Source organism: Cydia pomonella, chromosome 13, assembly GCF_033807575.1.
Source record: "Cydia pomonella isolate Wapato2018A chromosome 13, ilCydPomo1, whole genome shotgun sequence".
Classification (NCBI taxonomy): Eukaryota; Metazoa; Arthropoda; class Insecta; order Lepidoptera; family Tortricidae; genus Cydia; species Cydia pomonella.
This window is the reverse complement of record NC_084715.1, coordinates 3,885,705-3,910,731: the sequence shown is the minus strand read 5'-3', so window position 1 is coordinate 3,910,731 and position 25,027 is coordinate 3,885,705. Positions and strand designations below refer to the sequence as shown.

Here is a 25,027-nt window from a genome sequence, read left to right as displayed (position 1 = left end):
GAAACGTGACGTACGCGTTTGCGTTTAGTCTCATTTTGTATGGGTTTTTGAACAGCGCGCCAAGCGGGAAGTTTTGGAAAGTCAAAAATCTCATACAAAATGACACTTAACGCAAACGCGTTCGTCACGTTATAATGTCGATCAAAGTTACACTAGGGGTACTGATCTACGCGACCTTAGAAGTTTGGATTGTCCTACCTAATCATTTTACATGTTAATGTTTTCAGAACAAGAATTATTTTACTTCCCACTGTCTATGTAAGGAGACTTAGAGCGGATTCATACTTTACTATACGTGTCGTGTCGAATGATAGTCCCTATGTCAGTTTCTTCAATTCTATTTTGCGTAGGATAAGTTAAAAAAATAATTAACAATATGTGTTACCCTATTTTTATTCGTGAAATGTTACCTATAGGTATTTCTAAGTTAATGATTGTACTATACTTCCAAAAATATGTCTGACAAACATTTTACATGAAAGCCATTTTTCCACGTAAAAATGAACTGTTATAGGGACCATCTTTTGAATTAATGATAATTTATTCATTATCCTGTCCCACCCACCCTCCTTGCAGGTAACAGAACTCCCCAGGAGCACTCGGGTGTGTAAGGTCGCTACTCCTCAACTTATTATAATTGTTATTACTTTCAGCATTTTTAAGTTGTTCATCGGACACTGAGGCCATTGAAGTTTCAAGCTGGCGGCATCAAAATGGAGTACCTAGGTACTGTTTCAAATAAATGGGTGGTAAGTAAGTACATTTGGTGAAGTGGAACTGCTGATGTTGATCAGAAACGGAACTCTTCCACGCGCGTGATTTGTCTTCTTTGTTGTTTGTAGCGAGTAAGTTTCAAGTACCAAGGTTTTTAGGAACCTTTGTATCAAGGTAAAGGTCTGACCATGGGTTCCACGAGGAAGCGAGGGAACACCTCAAATCTTATAGGCATATAATCATTTTGGATTTTCATCAATACCTTAAGTTTTTCATTCCCACTAGTGGCATTTAATGAAGTGGAACTACTGATGTTGACCAAAACGGAACTCTTGAACGCGTGAGATTTTTCTTCTTTGTTTTTAATTATGATATAAGAGGCAAACGAGCAGACGTCACACCTGATGGTAAGCGATTACCGCCGCCCATGGACACCTGCTTAACCATAGGGGTTGTAAGTTCGGTGCTGGCTTTTAAGATTGGAATACGCTGTTTTCTTAAAGTTTTAAATGTCGTATTGGTCCGGAAATACCGCAGGCGACAGATCATTTCATAGTTTAGCTGTATGAGGCAGGAAGTTTCTAGAGAAATGCACAGTTGAGGACTGCCAACTATCTAAGTGGCGATAATAAAAATGTTGTAGCGTAGAACGCTGACGAAAAGAAGGGGCAAGGATTAATCCAAGCAATTCGATGGAACACTCTCCGTAATAGATTTGTCCTGATAAGTTTGTAGAAAGTAAGGTTGTTAAGAAACATCTGTGTCTAGATCCAGGTCTGATAGATACCTCAAACCTTATAGAAATACATATATTTTTTTTTTGGATTTACATCAATATCTTTAGGCGTTTCATTAAAAAAAAGCTACATTTGATCAAGTGGAACTGCTGATGTGTTCCAGAACGGAACTTTTTAACGCACACGTTTTGTATTCTTTATTAAGCTTGTAGTGAGTAAGGTTCTTAAGGTGTACTTGATACATCAATGTCCAGTTCTGATGATGGGTTTCATGAAGAATCGAGGGAATTCCTAAAATCTTTTAGGGATACATGTAATAATTTCTGGGATTTTATTTACATATCAAGCATTATTATTAAAAAAGTGTAATTTGACTAAAAGTAACAGCTGATGTTGACCAGAATGGAACTCGCCAACTCGCGCGCGATTTGTTTTATTAGTTAAGTTTGTAGCAAGTAAGTTTTAAGTATTAAGGTTTTTAGGAACATTTGTGTCAAGGTAAAGGTCTGATGATAAGTCCCATGAAGAATCGAGGGAATTTCTTAAATGCTATAGGCATATATGTAGTACTTATTGGATTTTCATCAACATATTATCAACTTTTATTCACAAAAGTGACATTTGATGATGTGGAACTACTAATGTTGACCAGAACGGAACTCCAACGCGTGCAATTTTTCTTCGTTAAGTTTGTAGCAAGTAAGGTTCTTAAGAAACATTTTTGTCAAAGTACAGTTCTGATGATGGGTTTCATGAAGAATCGAGGGAATTCCTAAAATCTTTTAGGCATACATGTAATAATTTCTGGGATTTTATTTACATATCAAGCATTATTATTAAAAAAGTGTAATTTGACTAAAAGTAACAGCTGATGTTGGCCAGAATGGAACTCGCCAACTCGCGCGTGATTTGTTTTATTAGTTAAGTTTGTACCAAGTAAGTTTTAAGTACTAAGGTTTTAAGGAACATTTGTGCCAAGGTAAAGGTCTGATGATGGGTCCCATGAAGAATCGAGGGAATTTCTTAAATGTTATAGGTATATATATAGTACTTATTGGATTTTCATCAACATATTATCAAGTTTTATTCACAAAAGTGACATTTGATGATGTGGAACTACTGATGTTGACCAAAACGGAACTCCAACGTGCGCAATTTTTCTTCGTTGTTAAGTTTGTAGCGAGTAAGGTTCTCAAGAAACATTTTTGTCGAAGTACAGTTCTGATGATGTGTTTCATGAGAAAGCGAGGGAACTCCTCATTCTCCTCAATTCTTATAGACATATAGTCATTTTGGATTTTCATCAATATCTTTAGCTTTTTTTATTCACATTAGTGGCATTTGATGAAGTGGAACTAGTGATGTTGACTAAAACGGAACTCTTCAACGCGCGAGATTTCTTTCTTCTTTTGTTTGTTGTGATATAAGAGGCAAACTAGCAGACGAATCAACTGATGGTAAGCGGTTACCGCTGGCCATGGACACCTGTTACACCATAGGTATTGTAAGTGCGGTGCCGGTATTTAAGATAGGAATACGCTCTTTCCTTAAAGTTTTAAAGATCGTATTAGGCCGGAAATACCGCATGCGACAGATCATTTCATAGTTTAGCTGTATGAGGCAGGAAGTTTCTAAAGAAATGCACAGTTGAGGATTGCCAACCATCTAAGTGGTGAAGATATAAATGATGTAGCGTAAAGCGGTGACAGAAAGAGGCGGCAGAGATTAATCCGAACAATTCCTCGGAACTTTTAAGTTTGTAGAAAGTAAGGTTCTTAAGAAATATCTGTGCTAGACACCAGTGTCTAGTGTCTAGGTCTGATGATGGACACCTCAAACCTTATAGAAATACATATAGTTTTTTTTTTCATCAATATCTCTAGGTGTTTTATTTAAAAAAAAAGTTATATTTGATCAAGTGGAACTGCTGATGTTGTCCAGAACGAAACTCTTCAACGCGCGCGATTCTTATTCTTTGTTAAGTTTGTAGCAAGCTAGGTTCTTAGGAAACATTTGTATCAAGGTCCAGTTATGATGATGGATTCAATGAGGAATTGAGGATTTTAAATCGATTTGAATTCTCAATTGGGAGGAATTGAGGATTTTCGTCAACATATCAAGTTTTTTTTATTTGAACAAGTGACATTTGATGAAGTGAAACTGCTGATATTGAGCAAAATGGAACTCTTCAACGACAAGTATTTTACCTTAGGCGTTTTTTTTATTTTATTTCGTTTATAGGATGTAAGGCTTTTAAGGAAAATTTGTGTCAAGCTCCAGTTCTGATGACAGGTTCTACGAGAAACCGAAGGAGCTTCTCATATTGTATAGGCATACATATAGTCATTTTAGGATTTTCATCAATATTACAAGCATTTTTACTCAATAAAGTGACATTTGATGAAGAAGAATTGCTGATGAAGAACGGAACACCTCAACGACTTCCAGATTCTTTATTTTTATTACTCTTCTTTCTTTTTCATTATTCTTAGAACAGGTATTTCTACTAAGTGAACCGAACTGCTACTATTAAAAGTAGGTAGGTAGGTTAAATAGGTTAGAACTGTAAGGATTATTATGTATAAGTAGTCTTTCTTTTAATTAAACATAGGTAAGTAATTCTATTTAAGTATAAGTATCTTTAAAAAAAACATCAATCGACTCTTATCTGTTACTAGTTCCAGTTTCAGAGTATAAAAGCCGGGTACACAGCTAGCCAGGTTACGTTAGGTAATAAATAAATAAATATGTAGGGACAATCTTACACAGATTGGCCCCAAACTAATCAAACCTTGTACTATGGGTACTAGGCGACGTTAAACATACTTATTTAGATAAATATATATTTACGTATATACAAAGTAAACACGCATGCCTTAGGAACAAATATCTGTGTTCATCACACAAAGAAATGCCCTTACGCGATTCAAACTCGGGACCATCGGCTTCATAGGCAGGGTCACTACCCACTAGGCTAAACCGGTCGGCAAAAGGTAAAGATAATTAGGTAAAGACAATGAATAATTAAACGTATTATAAATTGACACCAATATCCATCAAATAAGTAGTATAACTAGGTATGCTAAGAGCGGGCTTCAGGCCATTACGTCGCACCTTTAGAATGAAACTAATTTGACTCAAAAAGTATGACTACTTTATATATGTAGTTTGGTAGAACAGTAAGAACTCACTATATGTGTCTCTTTTTCATGCGGTGAAATCCCCCCCACCCGGAAAGGATAGCGACGCCCATTTTATCGACTCTCGAGTCGACTCCAATCTGATACTAATAGTAAGTAAGCCCTTATTTAGTAAGCAAATTGTAGTAGTCATCCCTTTTAGTAAAAGGACGGAAGTATTGTAAAGATACTACTTTTTAACCGACTTCAAAAACGTTTTTTTTGTATATATGTTAAGTAAGATCTTCGTCATTTCTGAACCAATGTTGAAAATTAGTTATCGTTTGAAAGTGGGTATATGGTTCCAAGATGGTCCTATTTTTGACAAAACCACGAGGAATTGAAGGAACTTCCCAAATCTTATAGGCGTTTTTTAGTTTCATCAACAGACCAAGCATTGCCATTCAAAAAAGTGCTATTTGAAGAAGTGGAACTTCTGATCAGGACCAGAAAAGAACTCTTTAACGATGCGTATTTCACGCTAGACGATTTGTCTTCTTTGTTATGTTTGTAAAGAAGCTACTTGCTTAACGAGGTTTAAGGAATATTTGTGTAAATCATGGGTTCCATGAGGAAATTGAGGCAACCTCTCAATTCTTGATGGAACGTAAAACTGTTTATTGACATAATTGTCGATAGGTATCCCATCTGCTCTAATTTACCCCACTTGACGGTACTTACATGAAAAAAAAAACTTCTCTTAAAAATAGGAAACCGACTTCAAACATAGGTATTAGAAAACAATACAAAAACTGTTATTGTATTTTCAGAGACCATACGGCAATAATGAGGATGCATCGACATAAGAAGAATCGATCATGGGCAAGATAAAGTTCAAGAAAAAAGCAAATATAATGTGTACTTGTGTGTAGTCAAAGAAAGTTGAAAAATAAAGCATAATTAATGGCCATAGAATACAGAACCGATACAAGAACATCAAGACTATTAAAAATAGACATATAGGTTGATCGTACTACTCGTACTAATGTATTTCTTTTGTTCAATTATATTGCATTAAAGTTAGATTTAGGTATATATTATTCATAGGTTCTGTATTCTATATGAATTGTTTTAGTGTAATTATTGTACTAAATACCGTTGACCGCCTGTCAACAGTATTTATTTCTACATTACTATCACAGATTTTAGGCCCTACAGTAGTTTTTGAATTAGTATTTACTATGGACAAATATAGCGAAATGTGAGTTTTTACCTAAAATATCAATCCAGGAGAACATATTGGAGAGACTAGAGATAATACACCGCTTTAAGGGCGGTCGCACACGGGATTGACATCTGGCGTCTAGATGGTGGGTGGACCTCAGCGAATTTCAAAGAAATATTTATAAACATCCAATGACGTTCGGCTCGGATACCAGATCTTCAATCTCCTGATTCCTGTGGAGTCTCCAGGTTCCATCCTCTCCACGTGTGGGTCCTAGGATTTTTTGCGCTGCCAGACTCCGATGACTCGGGCACGTAGTCCAGATGGGTGAGGATCGTGCAGCCTGGAGGGCGTACTCTGAAGTTCCAAATGGCCGAAGACCGTCTAGACATCCTAGGTAGGTCCCGCTGGAGAGACGAAATGCAAAAAGACCTTAGCGAACTCGGCGCCGTCGACTAGATGGAAACGGTTTTGGACAGAGAAGCATGGCGGTCTTTGGTGTCGGAGGCCAAGATCCACTTCGGGTCGCTGCGCCACAGCAGTAAGTAAGTATTTATAAACATATTGTACCTTCCGTGTACCTAACCCAAAACGAGATATTTAAGAAAAAGTCCACCCGCCATTCTGACGTCAGGATTGCGGTAGGACCTATGAAATCTTGCATTATACCCAATGAGCGGAATTCTTCATAGCAAAAATCAAACTGTCAGAGGGATTGACCTAACTGTTTTATCGACTTATCGATAAATATTTGTCACTTAACGAAACACAGGTGTCCCTAGTTAGCTGACCGCCACTGTATTTTGGTATAATAGTAAAGAATAAAACAAAATACTTTTATGATGTAAATGAACGTAACATTTAGAGCAATATATTGTGGAAGAATCTTCTTTGAAACTGAAATAAGAATCTTTCTGTATCCATTTTTTTATTGTTTTCTTTTAAGATTAACCATTTTAGTAACACGGCACGGAAATCACTCATGAAAACTCAAGTGACATAAATGACATATGTGACGCTGACATGATTTACTTTAATACGGAGATGCAAGTTGCTTATCAAAGAGGTCAAATGTTACAGAATAATCTTTTAAGTTGATTATGGATACCTAATGCGATATTATTCCGTAACATCGATAAGTCGATAAAACAGTTAGGTCAATCCCTCTGACAGTTTGATTTTTGCTATGAAGAATTCCGCTCATTGATTATACCGCACTAAAAGTATGCAGTTATATGGTACAGTCGCCATCAGATATATCGGAGTGGCCGAGGTGCTCAAACATATCTAAACACGCACTCTAACCCCTTGACAGTAGAGGCATGTTCAGATATTCGTGGGTACCTTGGCCGCTCCGATATATATGATGGTGACTGTACCTTCAGTGTACCTCTGTAAATAGAAATAGAAACCGGTGTACCTCTCCCCAAAACAAGCTAGGCTAAGCTCATGCACAATATAACTGCATACTTTTAGTGCGGTATAATGTCATAGGTCCACCCGCCATCCTGACGTCAGGTTGGCGGGTGGACCGTTTTGTAAAATATCTCGTTTTGGGGAAAGGTACACTGGTTTCTATTAAAGGTACACTGAGGTACACAGAAGGTACAATATGTTTATAAATATTTCTTTGAAATTCGCTGAGGTCCACCGCCATCCTGACGCTTACCATATATCTAAGGACCGACCTTAGGGGCAATAACGATAGTGCTAGTTCAGTTGTTTCATTCACAAATTCGAGCCAATCGTGCTGTCTAACGCAACTAGATGCGATCAATCGCGTGCGTAATGCGAACTCATCAACCAATCACGTTGTGGTACTTGTGGCGTTAGACTGCACGATTGGCTCAAACTCGTGTGCGTAACACCGCTGTACTGGCCCCATTCTTATTGCCCGTAAGGCCCGTCCTCAGATATATTATGTCAATGACACAGTCGCGATTTTAAAAAATCCACATCGCTTCTGCTACCAAATTGTTGAGCATAACGTTTTCCTATCCATAGGTTCCATCTGTCCAGTAGGATCCACCATCTCGATCCACCAGATTGAAGAGATTGATGTTACTTAACTGATGGATCGAGATGATGAAACCTACTGAATAGGGCGGGTCGATTGGCTGAATTGGATATAACAAAGTACGCTTATATGAAACGCTGCTCCGGTGTGCGAGTGAGACAGTCAGGCCAATTTGAACTTGCATTTGACAGAAAACTGATTGTCTCCATCGAACGCTACCAGTTCCATTGCCGGCCTCTTCGCTGCCTTCTATAGTGGTTCAATCTTACCTTGCTTGTGAATAAAAAGGGGCGTGCACACCGATATTAGAGTAATATTGGAATCATATCAGTTAGTTGCGGGCGTCTCGCTCGCACAAATACATGCGTATAAGTGCGAAATGAACGCACGAATGACAGCTAACTGGTATCATTCCACTATTATTCTAAAATTGGTTTAATGTCAGTTGCACTTTCGAATTGGCCTACATAGCGATTTCCTTAGCCTGCACACCGGATCGGCGTGTGGGCCGGCATCTACCTAATGTAAAGCTACCTCATTCGGTGCTTTTAGCCTTTTGAACGGCAAGAACACCTAAAGATGTGGTGAGAGAAAGCCGCGCGTCCCTCATGCACTAGCTTTACAGCTTGCATTGCGACCAATGTATGCCGCTCACCGCCCCGCCGGTCGCATGGGTCCAACCCGCGGCCCTAGAATACGTACTTTACATATAAACAAGAGCACGCGAGCATTTTGCGAGTTGTGTATGTGTACTTGTGTTATCTAGGCGCACAAACGGTTACAATAACAAGAAGTGTACAACGCGTGTGCAGTCCAACACGGGAGCACGGGTGCGATTCGAAAATAACGCGCTAGCAACGCATTACGACATTGATACTTTACCCGTTGAACGCCATAAACAAAAACGTTACTCACACGCCAAGGTCACGGGCGCAAGTGAGCTTGAAAATGCATGAGTATTACATTAGGGACTTTGACAGCGATTATAACAGCTAGAATCATTAATGTGTTCATGGCCCTTAAATCATGTCTAGTGACGGCGCCTTTAGGTGTTCTTGACGTTCAAAAGGTTAAGGGCAAACGCTAGCAAACGCTAGCTGGCGCTAGTGCACGGAGCGGGCAAACACGCGCAGGTGCCTTTGTAAGTAAAATCAGTCGCACGCGTCCGCGCCAGCTAGCGTTGCTCATACTGTAAGCCGCACGCCCGCTCCATGCACACGCGCGACGTTGCGGACGCCCTATGCCCTAAACCTTACTTGAAAGTGTGAAGGTTACTCTGACAGCGGCTATATCAGATATAATGTATTTATGACGCTTTGAGCATAGCTAGTTACGACGCCTTAAGGTATTCTTGGCGTTCAAAAGGTTAAGGGCGTTTGCTAGCTGGCGCGAGTGCACGGAGCGGGTGCACGCGCGCGGGTGCCTTTGTAGGTAAAATTCGTCGCACGCGTCCGCGCCAGTTAGCGTCGCCAGTTACTGTCTTTCGTTAACCCGCTCCAGCTAGCAAACTAATCGCAAATGGTCCGAGATTGGCGCAATAACCATGCATTCCCTTATCTGGATCTGGATGCACCTATTCACCAATGCTTGCTTTAAAGTAACTTGTCGACTCGTCCTGATAATATTTGTGCGACCGTGAAGAAAATCTATGCCGTCACTTATTTTTCAATTTATATGGAATAAAGATGTTAAATGTATTCAAAAGTTTTTATTTAATAAGGTATGTATAAGTGCTCGGTGCATCCGCACCAGCTAGCGGTGCCCTTAGCAAACCAATCGCAAATGGTCCGAGATTGGCGCAATAACCATGTATTCTCTTATCTGGATCTGGATGCACCTATTCACCAATGCTTGCTTTAAATTAACTTGTCGACTCGTCCTGCTAATATTTCTGCGACCGTGAAGAAAATGTATGCCGTCAGTTATTTTTCAATTTATATGAAATAAAGGTGTTAAATGTATTCAAAAGTTTTTATTTCATATGTATATATAATGGAACGAAATACAGCTACTATCTCAGCTTGGCAAGCAGTTAAGAGTCGCTGATGCTTGTAATGTATTCACTGTGTTAATTTTAGCATTTAGATTCTTTATTCTCACTAAGAATTTGACAATTCACTTACATGAGAACTTAAAACTACACAATTTAATCCTGCTTCATATGGCAAATGAAGGGAACGTTGCTTTGAACCGCGACGCAATCTCAAATGTTTCACTTTTACACAATTTTCCTGCAGAGAGACAAAACAAGTATGTACATAGTACCTTTTTACGATTTATTTTATCGTAACATATAAACTTAGATTTATTTTCTTGCTGCTAATTATGGTACTCCAACTACTCCATAAATACATTTACTTACCTACTTATTGCTTAGGAATCTTATTTCATGTTTAATAATAAGTTTATATAACGTTTCTAGCGGGACATAACGCGAACTTTAAAAAATATAATGCTTTTTCTACCTTTATCACTCGAATATGTAAGAGCAAGAGAGATAAATAGACGAAACTTACTAGTTCAAGGTAACCACTCGTTTTATTGTCAAAGTTCCGAATTAAACAAACTTATTCTTCGGTGACATTTTTTAGCGTTTATAAGCGACTATACGGATCCAACATTTGCCGCTCATTCGGTTCTCCTATTGCACGCAAGATGTCAGTACTAGAGAGGATTTGAAAAATCATAATTAAGTAGTTTAGTGCCATTTATTGAGCGGTAATAATTTAAAAAAATATATAAATTACTTTTTCATTATATTTCAGGCACGCAAAGTGATGTAAATGGTTACAAAAGTAACTCTATATGAATGACATTTTTTAGTTCCAGTTTACGCCGCAGCGCATGATCAAAATTATTAATATCATCTTCCCTGGACACTTTCGGTCTTTGGTGTCATATAAGTAATTAATGCTTAATTGAAGACCTTCCAAATAGGATATGACTCAATTGTATATACCAATAGTAAAAATTACCCAAACTGCTACCAAGGCTCCATCTAGTGCCAGGTAGAACAAACAAAGCGGCATTTACCACAATTAATTAACGAAAAAACTAGTTTTATTACCGTCCCTGCAAGCATTTGAGTGCAAGTATATATATATTAAAATACCTTATAAAAATGTCTTTTAAATGATATATATGGCTTGAGTATACAAGCAAGTTTCAGTGTTTAATAGCAGTATTTTTAATTCAAGCATATGTTTTATCAACTAATTCCAGCCCTGTACGTACTTAAACGTAAGTAGTGGTAAACAGAAATCTAGAATTTCTCATATTCTTTCATACAAAACACCTAACAACCGGCTACATAACAAGTACTTTGTAAAACAACAGTTTATATTCGCCACTCTTTTTTTTAAATTGCTCAGTCCCTGCACGTTATCCAAAGTTGGTGTCATACAATAAAATAATGCTAAGAGTAAACCCTTTCAAACGAGATATGTCTCAACAGTATACATCCATGGGACAAATTGCCCATTCTCCTTTATGGACAAAACTTAAGTGAAGTTTTTTCATAATTTTGTATGTTCTGTAGGTTCCAATTAGTACGCTATGTTGAACTTGTGAAATGTTTAAAATATGCTCGTTTTCAAACATTCTGTATAACGCTCTTTTAGACTCGTATTTTATTTATTATTTAACATTTTTATTTTATAAAATGTAGTTTTGAGATAAAACTCAAGTGAGACTTTACAACTCAAAACAATTTTAACACCTAATATATGTTTTCCGTATTTTTGATGAATACTATTCTTTGAATATAATAGAATGTTGCTATTTATATTTACGCTGGTGAAGTTAGTACCTACGGTCACGTCTGAAAATATCGATATGGACAAAGTGCCAAAAACATGTATACACTAACTTAATATATGGGCAATAAGGTCGTGAGTACATATTTTCGGCACTTTTTTCGTACCGATATTTTCAGACGTGACTGTACCTATTCAATTAATATTTTAGTTATTTGTTTGACAAGGGAGCAACTTTGTTGTTTAACCCCTCGTGCTAATACTGATACCCGAGCGAGCGAAAGATGTGAAAAAAAATATTTTCGAAAAGTGATATATTGAGCGTTGCGAGGGTTTGTTCCCTAGTGTAACACAAAAATGTTCACCAAACCAACGCGAGGAAAATACTGACTATAAAACATTACAAATGAAATTGATATGAACGTTAAAAAATATTTATCATTCAAAATCATGACGTAAAAGTCAATTCTATAAGCCAACATGGGCCAAAGTCAAAATTTGCATATGATTATTTTGCCACACGTGGATAAAATAAAATTTTCTTATCCGTTTTTTAAGTAAAAAGAGAGTCGTAACGAGCTGGTGTGGTGAAAAATAACATGATGTTCAAGTTCATAGTTTCAATTTTATACAATAAGTGGGTTCATTTTATATAAAACTAGTGGGTAAAAAAACAAAATGTCCTTACAATAACAGGAAGGGCGAGTTCTCCTGACACAGGTGTCTCCATACCTACTCAACACTTGTAACAATTGTATAGGTACGTGTTTTTTCACGAATTTTTTTTTTTTTTAATTATTATTTATAGTTGACCGAAGCGTTAACGAAGGTATACGTTTTGACAAATGAGTTACCAGTACCCCTAGTGCAAATATTTTCGACAGCGAAACGTGACGTACGCGTTTGCGTTAAGTGTAATTTTGTATGAGATTTTTGACTTTCCAAAACGTCCCGCTTGGCGCGCTGTTCAAAAACCCATACAAAATGAGACTTAACGCAAACGCGTACGTCACGTTTCGCTATCGACTAAAATTACACTAGGGGTACTGTACCCCTAGTGTAAATAAATTCGATTTCGAAACGTGACGTACGCGTTTGCGTTTAGTCTCATTTTGTATGGGATTTGGAAAGAGCGCGCCAAGCGGGACGTTTTGGAAACTCAAAATCCTATACAATATGAGACTTAACGCAAACGCGTTCGTCACGTTATGATGTCGATCAAATTTACACTAGGGGTACTGTTTCATTTTGCGGCATTATTGTATCAAACATCGTTCAACTTCGCTCACATAAATATTAATATGTTTCTCAATAAACTTCTATTGTACCTTACTAAACAGATTCTGTAATTATTTCCATGGGCTCATTCATAAAATATGTTTATCCGGACAAAATATTGGGGAAGATGCCGTAACGTAACTGCTTAAATTAAAATATAACATAGGCATCGTTTATAGGCGAGAAACACAGTAAAACAGTGGCAGTAACGCAATGTCATTCAGGCTATTATAAAAAGAAGTAGGTGAGTTTAAAAATAAAAACAGATTTTTTTAAATTTAAGTTTCAAACACTACACTAGAAAGTCACCCCGCGATCCTCCTGACGCAAAAGTACCCATGATGCTCGCCACGTTGAACGGCTATGTATAACCTTTGCATCAGAAAGGTCCCTGAGCGAGGATCCAACCCTCTCCCTCGCATGCGTCTCCCCACTTCAAAAAGGCCTTGGCCTCGGCACCAGCACCCAGTGGTTTCTACTGCAAGCGGGACAAATAAATAGTTGGCAAGGACCTCATATTTCTTCCGCTTGCGAACCGCAGCCAACTTGGCTGCAGCCCCTGCCGCCCTCACCGTTCGGCCAATATGCGACGCTACACAAGTGCTGGCGCACGTTGCGTCCCACACTAAAATACACATTGAAAAACTGATTCTTTCAAATCTCGGGCTCATTCTACTCAGAATCGATAGCATACTTCATCCTACCATTAAAAAAAGATGGCCCGAAATGTCGGTTCCACGCAACGGATGGGTCAATGTAAAAAAATCTATGTAGAAAGGGTCTCTATTCTCTTTTTACAATTGTTCTACTGTTTTTGTAACTACTGTGGCATTTATCGATTTATAAGGAGGAAAATGGGAGTTTCCTCGAAAAATATTGTCAAATTATCCAATTTAATCGTCGGGTCTTTTATATTTTTCGGGCTTTTTATACATTATTAGGATTGTTCCCGAAGTTTGTTGCTATGTTTGCTTGGCTTAATTAAAATGTTCGATGCTTTTGTCTTTATTAAAAAATGTCCAAAAATGTTCGCTGTATAAATTAAAATAAATTCGAATGTATTTCGTGATATTCCACGATAGCGGCACCGCTGAAAGTTTGACAATTGATATCCCGAATTTATAGGTGAAGTACATATTATCCTGATGAATATCATACGGGTTGGAGGGGAATTGATAAAATAAATGATAAAATAAATGATAATGACATGTAAATTAATCAGTGTTATTATGTCCCTATTCATATACTTATGGTACTATTTTAATAATTATGTTGATATTTTAATTGATAAATGTAAATACCTATGTATGTATTAGCACTTAAGTTAGTTTTGAGGGTAAAATTGCCATACCCATTCTGGGTCCATGAGACACTTACTCTTTCGCATGTAAATACCATTTTGTTATTACCATGGTGCAATAAACTTGACGACCGGTTTGGCCTAGTGGGTAGTGACCCTGCCTACGAAGCTGATGGTCCCGGGTTCAAATCCTGGTAAGGGCATGTATTCGTGTGATGCTGATGAGCATGGATATTTGTTCCTGAGTCATGGGTGTTTTCTATGTATTTAAGTATTTATAAATATTTATATATTATATATATCGTTGTCTAAGTACCCTCAATACAAGCCTTATTGAGCTTATTGTGGGACTTAGTCAATTTGTGTAATAATGTCCTATAATATTTATTTATTTATAAAGGAAAAATAAAGAATAAAGAATTTTAGAAGAATTGGATCTTTGCTAGAAAACTGATATGACAGGTATTGATTTCGTAACAGTATCTATTTTTCAACATATTAACTTATACACCCTACATATTAACTTTCTGCCTCGCACAGCTAAACTGTGGAATGAACCGTCGCCTGCGGTATTGCCGGACCGATACGACCTTCAAACCTTCAAGAAAAGAGCGTACTCCCATCTTAAATGCCGGCAACGCACTTACAACTCCTCTGGTGTTGCAGGTGTCCATGGGCGGCGGTAATTGCTTACCCTCAGGTGATCCGTCTGCTCGTTTGCCTCCTCTACCATAAAAACAAAAAAACATAAGTTACAACGAGCAAGTTCGATAATTAAATTGTTTTTTTTTTCCGATTAAGTTTTTGTACATTTTCCAAAATGGCGGAACTATATATTTTTCCGGTTTTTAGATATGCTCGCGAGGTCTACAGCTAACATAACCACTAGTTATTAAGAAACAATGTCAGGCACGATTGTAAACAATTTTAATTAAATAGTCGGTCGGTGTCACAACACATAATTTGCAGAAGCCTCGCTATTTGGATTATTTTGTGGTGTTTGCTAACCAGTTAAACTTGGGGCCACTAAAGCCGCGTTTTCACGATAATATCTGTTTTAGTTCACTTTTCTTTTAAATAATAAAAAAAACATTAAAATAATCCAGAGATAAAATCGCGTTTTTTCTAACTTTCGGCTACTTAGTACAAAAAAAAAATCGTAAAGATTTCATAATAATTACCAGTACTACCGCGGCACACTAGGTACGTAATAATCGTTTAATATTGTAATGAAGCCTGAAACAAACTTTAATATTTTCTTCTGAAGCAATGAATAGTATTGTAAAGTATCCAGATAGGTGGTGCCTGAGGCCTCGTGAATGTCAGATGTGGCTTCGTTGGTGGATTCTGCGGCGCTCGTTTTTTTTATACCACCTCGGAGGCAAACAAGTATGCGGCCTGATGATAAGCATGCATGTAAAAACACAATGAAATAATTTGTCCTAATCGCGCTACACATATGGCAACATAGCAGGGCAGAAATAATATAAGGAAAACTAATAAGTACTTACTTGTGCTACAGTCTGGCGGACAGATCTATCAATATTCGGGTGAAATGTTTTAGGTGATACAAGATATACATACGCGATTATACTCATTACTGTAAGCAATTTTTGTTATGAGAGCCACCCTAGAATCGCAAAAAAAAGATCAGGTGATTCATATTAAAGTTCAATTCGACAATTATATATAGACCAGTAGGGCTAAGATGTTTGGCTCTATATCATTTGTCACCATACCTGTCACGTTCTAACAAGTATGTAAGTGCGAAAGTGACGCGTGACATGACACGTGATAAAAATGCGACCCTGATAGCGCTGCTGGAGTTTTTATGGTTTCAGAGTTACTGCTATAGTAAAAGTCGATGAGTGAATCGCATGCATATATCTTGTATCACCTAAAAATCTACACCCAGTATAGCAGGAATTAGGCACAGATATGTCTGACTAAAATATATACGCAGACACATCTGAATCCTACCGTGAACCACGACGTGTTGCCTCTCTGTCGCACTTGTAAATTCGTACGTAAGTACGACAGGGACGACGTCGAACGTGTTTCGCGGTAGGCCCTCTGTTCTTCATTACTATAGACGGTATTAGACGCCAGTTTCATAGCCGCACCGCGCCGAGATGCGTGAACGCAACAACCATGACCTATGCGGCGTGGCACGCCGTGGGCGCAATGCAATCTGCTCGTACATTCCTATTGGCTGTATTTCTTGAATAAACCACTGTATAGCGACCTCTATAGCAGTAACAAGGTATGCGTAGTCAGAGAGCGCTCTTATAATGGTTATCAAAGGCTTAGAAATTGGAACGATATGACATTACACTGATGTCATTATGCTGCTCATCGTGTCGTGAACTAACCGGTTTTGATCCTTAACCCCTTGACAAACAAACAGGTAAACTATACTACTAACACTAACTATACGTAAACTATACTAATAACAAAACTATAGGTATTGTAAAACTAATATCGGGTCAACTTTTCGGTTTGGACAGCTAGATTGAAAAAAGTTCTCGTGACATTAGCTCGACTATATTATTTTGAGTGTATGCGACCTCCGGCCGCGTAACCGTTTGGAATGCTTAAGACCTTATATAAATACGTAGGTACATTATACGTCAATGAATAAATAGATACTGTCCTGGTATCTCTTAATCTTATATTCCAGTTTCCAGTTAATATTCCCAAGAAAGTAACGCTTTATTATGGCAATGCAGAGTAACCACTATTACTGAAAAATACACAACTTCGTAAACTAATCTCTTTCTCATCAGCGTTTATACCGGTAGCCTGTATGACTACCTAAAAGCGTTAGCTATATTGCATATATTATATTTTCGCGTAAATATCCTGATACGCGTCGGTGCTATGCGATAGAAATATTTTGCACTAAAATGATACAAATGAGGTTTTAAGTAAGAATTTATCTAAATAGGTTTAGTACATGACGGTACTACAAAGGCCGGGAAATAGGGAATTGCAAGCCTAGCGAGCGAGGCCGCTTAACAAGGCAAGGTTTGTAGTAAGGCAAAGGTTTCTACAGACGACGTAGAAATAGATTTTTTTAGTCTAAAATTAACTATAACTTATTTTTAAAGGTATAATATTAATTATTGCAAACTCTTAAAACCCAGCGGACAAAGCAAATAAATGAAAATATCATAACGATATAATTTTCCATTTAATATCGCTCCCAAAATAGATTATTTCCGTCATACTGTCCTTTCCTGCGGCTTTTTGCCGAGCTGGATATCAAAACGCTCATGAATGCTTTATAGCTTTCCAGGCTGGTATCCAATAGCTGAATGGCCATCAAATATTGACTAGTTTTTTAATCTATTTTGTACGACAGGTCCTTTTCCCACAATGACGCAGGGAAATTCATTGGTTGACTGGGAGAGAATGCCTTAAGGCATTAAGTCCGCCATTTGTACATTCATGTATTGTGCAATAAAGATTAAATAAATAAATAACTATCCCTTTGCCATTTCCATAACTATCCCTTTGCCATATCCATAACTATCCCTTTGCCATTTCCATAACTATACCTTTGCCATTTCCATAACTATCCCTTTGCCATTTCCATAACTATCCCTTTGCCATTTCCATAACTATCCCTTTCCTATTTCCATAACTATCCCTTTGCCATTTCCATAACTATACCTTTGCCATTTCCATAACTATACCTTTGCCATTTCCATAACTATACCTTTGCCATTTCCATAACTATCCCTTTGCCATTTCCATAACTATCCCTTTCCTATTTCCATAACTATCCCTTTGCCATTTCCATAACTATCCCTTTCCTATTTCCATAACTATCCCTTTGCCATTTCCATAACTATACCTTGCCATTTCCATAACTATCCCTTTGCCATTTCCATAACTATCCCTTTCCTATTTTCATAACTATCCCTTTGCCATTTCCATAACTTTGCAAGTAACTCTAAATAGTCTAAATCACCTCAAGTCGGTACACCATCGCTTTTATATCTATATACTGTTGTTATGATTACACTTGACCTTACATTACGTTTGAAAGAACGGAAGGTATAACAAAGGAGATTTTTTTTGTCGGGAGCCTTCCTCGCGTTAATGAGCAAATTAGTCTTACTTTGTACGTGAAACCGCTAAAAAACCGGTGATTAACGGTTCCTTCTTATAAAGACCGTAGGTATGACGAGAATTAACAAAGACCCTGAAAAATGTGTCATGACGTCTTTATATCGTCGTAATAAAGTCGCCTTTCAGAGATGTACCTGCTTACTTCACAGATCGCGTATACTAGAAGGAGTATACTCGGACATTTTCATACAAAAAATGCACCATTAACTTTTTTCTAGAAAAACCATCAACTTTTGGGTTATTTATACTCAGAATCACAAGAAGTACTTACCTATTTATACTATCTATATACTACTATCGATATTTAAAAAAAGGGCCGGAAAGATGCCAGTTTTGTGTCGCATTTTCACATACGTTTTGTATATACGTCACAAAAATGACATCCACAATTCTTATTGAAAGTAGGGACACTTTTTTTCTTTAATTTAATCAGTACTCCTCGTGAACCCAAGATTTGTTAGTTTTTCGAAAATAAAGTGATAAATTTTTTTTAAACCCCTGTTCGTAAGGCGACTGGCTCACTTCGCAAATGCGCTTATAGTTATAAACGCTAGGTTAAGGTTAAGTTGCATTCATAGCCAAAACCATTTCAGACCTGTTCACGTGTGAAAAATTAACAATCAATGATAGGCATCATGAACTGGTAGTTGTATAAAATAAATAGTTAAAGGTATTATTAAAGTGGTAAACGACCAGATGAGGCATTTGATGAAGTAAGCAACACCTAAGCACCACTTTGGTATCCTTTGAGAACGTTGAATAACCTTAAATTTCCAGTAAAATATTTGACAACACAATAAACCAAATTACAAAAACAATCCTTTCAACACGTAACAGTATAATCAATCCAGAAGGATAACCCGAAAACCGAGACACAAAGGCAATAAATATTTGATAGAGATCTCAACGGTTTCAAATATCGCGTAAATAACATTGGACGGCAAATAGCAGTATCTGAGAGCTGAGAGCCCATGAGGCCAATTCTGCTTTAAATACTGACAAGATTATATTTGGTCCTGATATATAAGTAGTGTCATTACAAGCAGCTTATATATATTATACGTGCGTCTGTTATGTATAGTCAGTTTATATGACCACAACCACGACAAGACTGACACTATGTCAGTACCGGATCTTTTGACGATGTCCTTCTTAAAATTGTTGAGACAGGTCGGCCTCTAATCAGCGCGAAATGGTGATGCTGCGCAGTTGCGTTAACGTTGCATCGAGCAGCAGCCATAGAGTTGACTAAACGCCGACGCTTGGGAAACGCTATTGTGGGGTACCTCTAAGGATATGAAGGATATGGTCTTATCCAATTGTCAATGCAGAACCTGCTTCCTTGTAATAAATTTGATTGAGCGCCTCCCGTGGGGTTAATGCATAATGTGGGAAATTCGAGCTCAAAGCTGACTTTGAAGTTGGGAAGCGGAAGTCGACATGTAAAGTCAACTGCGATATAACATATATTATACAGGTAAAAAAACCTATGGATTCCTTAATATTAATTTACCTTCTTATACGTAAGTGAACCAAATGTATGAATTAGAATAGAATAGAATAGAATTATATTTATTCAGACAACACATCAGTTATTACAAAGAAGATAATACATTAACAACAACAAGAATTAAAAAAAAAAGAAACAGTGGAAGTTGAATAGTACAGAACAGATAAGGATGTGAGGCTGAAATGGTCTCCACTCAGCATTGCAGTTGGCACGACTAAGCGTTGTCAACGGCGCTGGTTTTCCATGGAGCCAGTGAGGTGAGCGGAACGGCATACTGCGCGACTTGTGTGACAGATAATAATAAATAATCAGTTATCAAAAGGCAATATCAAATAAAAATACTTATAAATAACAGCTATTAAGTTTCACATATTATACATATAATTAGAACTTAATATAAGTGGACCTATCTTAGTTTAAAAATACTGTCTAGTCGTACTTGTAGATATTATGTACATGATGTTTATTCAATGTATTACCTTATGTGATGATTAAACCTGTTTCTTTTTATTGATATAATTAATTTTTTTTTATTATTATTATTTTTTGTGCAAATTAGCTTTTCATGTTACATTACTTCGGTTCTTCCCCCCAAAGTCTGTCATTTTCATGGCCTTAATTTACACACTTTAATTAATTAATTCTATATACTCGTGTAGCCACGCAAAATATTATGTTAATACTCCAATTTCCGTTGTTTCAGATTTCAATCTTCGAATCTACAGTTCCTAATCACCTTTATTCATACAGGTAAGCAAATAAAATAGAATAAGGTATTTTAATTACAAAATAAAGACACGGCTAGAGGTATTCCGACAGGTACCTAAGCAAATAAAATAGAAAAAGGTATTTTAATTACAAAATAAAAACACGGCTAGAGGTATTAAAATTAAAAGCCACACTAGGAGCTGCACATCTTTGTCCTAACCCCCATGAGGAAGGTTTCAAGTACTTGAAAACAAATACGTGGGTAATACTGAAAGTTTCTGGAATGAGCCATTTAGAGGTCACGCAATGAAAATGTTTATTTGTTACAAATTTAACTTATTGTCTATTTTTAGATACAATTTGTTCGGTGATATTTCTATTTTAGGAATGCTGTTTATTTTTTACTTTATTTAAAGTTTGTATTAGTATTTATTTAAACTTTATTGCACAAAAGAAAAGTTATCGTACAAAAGGCGGACTTAATGCCAAAAGGCATTCTCTACCAGTCAGCCATAAGGTAAAGCAGAGAGGTTAGCTACTACTAAGTACTATTAAAAAAATAACGTGCTTATGTATGTTGAATCTCAGATAAGCTTTTGTGTTATTTTGTATAAATAAATTATATAAACTAAAGAATAGAAACTAGGAATCCTTCATACTACTAGCAAAGAAAGACCGTACCGAGTATCAAAGTATTTAAAAAATCAGAACGAAATAATTTGATGCTCGGCGAAACGTTAGCTGCATTTTGATTGCCTATACAAGGTGCCCGTGAGCATTGCGAGAGATTTTAACGGCGCATTCCTGATGGCAACAGAAGAAAAAAATGTTATATGACTTTTTGTGAAATTCGACAAAAAAAATTTTTTTTTTGTTTTTTTGAGCACTTCTGTACATAAAACGTAATTTTTATTGCTAAACACATAACCTAAAATGAACTAAAAAAAATATTATTTGGGGGTAGCCTCTCGAATACATTTTTTTTTTATTTTTCGATGTCAATCAATAGGTATGTCTAGACTAGACCTCAAAGTGGCAATACCGCAGTCAAAAATGTGTTTTGTACCGACTTATGGCGAAAGAATGATTTCGAAATACATTTAATTATCTCTGAAACTAGGCCTAATCCAGAAAAATTTATATGACATTTTAGTTTCTAAATATTACCAGGAATGCTTAGTTAAAATGTCTCGCAATGCTCACGGGCACCTTGTATAGGGACCGTGTGCATTGGAGGGTCTGCCATCTTGTGGCCTGAATCGGAAACATAAACTATACATTGACCGCAACATTGTTACTATACGCCAAAGCAAGTGCTACCCTCTATAGTTCACATATGTTTGTCGTGTGAATTGTAAGTTTTGCCATCTCGTGGGCTACATTGGAAGTTTTAACTTGACATTTCTACTTCACGCTAATAAACAGGGGGCTCCTGTGCTGCCCCACTACAGTTCATGCACGCTCCCGATTATTACATTGGTTGCGCCAATATGTATGGGTATTTGAGTGGTAAATGCCCCGTCTAGTGGGGACCACAGAATAAGCACTAAATATTCTGTCATTACCGACTTAAGTGGTTCAGTAAAAACTACATATTTCGTCTAGCTTAACATTAACTCATCATCAATCCATCCATCAGTCGAAGCATAGCCGTTAAGGTCAATATAAATACCTACCAATCGAGTCATGAGGTCAGCAGATGGAATCATCGCTGATTCGTATCAGTGAATTATAAGCTTTTTACTACATATCGGTTAGTTAAGGAAGCGCGTTACGTTAAAAGATTTGAAGATAATTGGTATTCTGATTTACGATTTGTTAAGAGTTTTGTTCATATATCAGTATCAAGATCATATATCAGTATCTGGGGGCACGGCAGTGCCCCCACCAAGTCGAGCATAAAGAAGTACTTAAGGTGATAATTTGTAAATATATCTTTGACGTCGACTGTACATCAAATTATGACCTTCCAAAATAAACGTTTTTTAGGGTTCCGTACCTCGAAAGGAAAAAACGGAACCCTTATAGGATCACTTTTTTGTCCGTCCGTCCGTCTGTCTGTCTGTCATGATCCTTTTTCTCAGGAACGCGTGGAGGTATCAAGCCGGAATTTATATCAAATACTATCCCTTAGAACTGTGAAAAAAAAACTCTAAGCTTAAACTCAAACATCTAAGCTAACGTAATCAAAAGATACAGCCGTTTATGCCGCAAATTTCCGCAAATTTTCGACACTCGCAAGGGAATCAAAACCTACAGGGTAACTTCCCGTGAACTCAGGATCTTGAAATTTGGTATGAAGCAATGTCTTATAGCACAGATAAAGGAAAAATTGCGAAAACCGTAAATTTTTAGTTACATCATATAATATAAATATTTTTAATAATTGATATGACTCGATTATCGTGATGGGTAAACTATTACTTACGAGTATATACCTACAGGTTTGTAAGGAACCCTCGGTCTATTTCTATTAATAATCCCGAGTTCTTACAATATTGGAATTTAAACTACGTTATTCATTTAATTAATTACATTCATTAATTGAATTCATTTATTAGTATTAATTAATAGAATCAGACGTTACTTTGCGGAAGCCCATACTAATTAAAACGAATATTACGTTGCGAATCCACGAAAAGATAACGTGCTAGTCAATCAATGCTAACTCTTTATACTTACTTGCGTATTTTTACATGCAATTAACCCCCCCCCCCCCCCCACCGCAAAAATAAATGCGCAAATAAATATGATGGTGGGTTGTTATATTCGTGGATTAGCAAAGTAATATTTTTTGTTTTAATCACACACTAAGTCTCTGAGTGTTTCAGTATATCCCTTGTTCGAATTTCGCTCGTGGCAGTGTATTTTTCCATATACGAGTATAATTAGTAAAAAAGCCGTTAGCAGTCAGCTCTGCTTACTTAAAAAAAAAGCTGTTGAATGAATCGAACAAAACGCTCCATAAATTAAACAGAGTCACTACCATCCTCCCTAATGAGATCGGCGGCGATAAAAATAAAGGAACTCAAAAAGTACAAAAGTCTGCGGCGGGCCTGGCTCGTAAACGTAGATCGCTCACCTTGCCTAATAGATTGAGCATGGACTCACAGTCACCACTCATAAGAACAGTTACTATAGGGTGAAATTGTTATGTTTGACCATACGCTGAGAGGTGGATATGTATGTTATACTGAACAACTTTTACTATGGGGCGGTAAAAAAAAATCTGCCGTCTCAAACACTTCGGTGAATCACATGTCAATGTTTTTATGAAACAGCCGATTCTTTTTTTGCGATAGCGAGGTTGATACCATAATAAAAGTTTTTCAGTATGACCTACGTATTCACCCCTCAGTGTATTTTATATTTCACCGTGCATAATATAAACTTAAGTTTGAGTATAAACTAAGAGCGTGATAGATTCATTCAATCAAGTCTACGTTTAGTCGTTTACCACTCACGCAAAAAAAAGTGCTGTTGTGGGGTAAACAAATCCATAAACATGCCACAAACCTCAATTGGTTAATTTATCTTGTATCCCTTTTTTATATATGTGACGTGAAATGACAGATTAAGACTAAAGATTATTAGCTTATTGAGGCTTGTAGCGCATTTATGAATAAAGGGGTTGCTGTATAAAAGCAGGCTCAAAAAAAGCAGACAAGTGCAAGTCGGACTCGCTCACCGAGGGTTCCGTACTTTTTAGTATTTGTTGTTATAGCGGTAACAGAAATACATCACGTGTAAAAAAAACAAAATTACCCGACTATGGTTTGTTCGTAACCAAACCTCCTCATTGAAAGTCTGGTAAAATGAAGCCCATGTCACCCTAACCGTAAAAACAAATTGATATTTCACCAAAATCAGTTCAGATTTGAAACTAGCGCGGAACACATAACTCATACCCTCAGAACCTTAATAACACACACCTTCCATAATTGGGTAATAAAATGGCATAGGATGCAACTTATTGCGGTTCGTAGGGAAGTATTTAATATTATAAGTAAAATAGCAGCTGTGTAAGCTAGCGGTCTTCGAAAACGCAAAACAAATGTAAAGGTATTACCAATTCAATTGTTTGAGCAATGTAACGAAATTCGCCTGCCGTCGAAATGAGCCTCAATGCAGAGTCTACGGGTGGTAATCTACCCTCGTAAAAGTCGGTCATTTGCCGTACAAATTGTAATGTGTTCGGCTGAAAAATAGCCCAGCCACTAGAGCCGATAATGTGGGGCGCCATTCGTCAGTGGTGGACCCTTAACTGGTGGGATGGACCATCTGTATTGTAATTCCCAGATGCTGGAGGTCAGTGGTAAATACGAGTAAGGTCGAATTCTAAAAGTCAGCTTGGGAATGAACTTCGAACCATAATGGATATACAGAGAGGATTCCTATAACCACAGAATAAATAATAGTGCTACCATACAGAAATGGCACTTCCTACTAAACCGAAGTTTGACAGCGATTCAGGGTCAAATTATTCTGTCCCTTTCTTATGTATGGCTCTTTCCCTTTCAGCCATTT

At 37.1% G+C, this 25,027-nt stretch overlaps 1 protein-coding gene across 5 annotated transcripts in view; it reads left to right on the top strand.

Annotated features, from left to right (window-relative positions):
* LOC133524004 (putative polypeptide N-acetylgalactosaminyltransferase 9) overlaps positions 1 to 25,027 on the top strand; it is a 422,033-nt gene that overhangs the window by 375,106 nt on the left and 21,900 nt on the right. For 4 of the 5 annotated variants that reach the window (XM_061859766.1, XM_061859768.1, XM_061859764.1 and 1 more), the window contains exon 4: positions 20,496 to 20,542. The exons of the other annotated variant lie outside the window; for it this stretch is intronic. The gene's annotated coding sequence lies outside the window, so the exon portion shown is untranslated. The remainder of the gene's footprint in view (positions 1 to 20,495; positions 20,543 to 25,027) is intronic. 5 annotated transcript variants of the gene reach the window in all.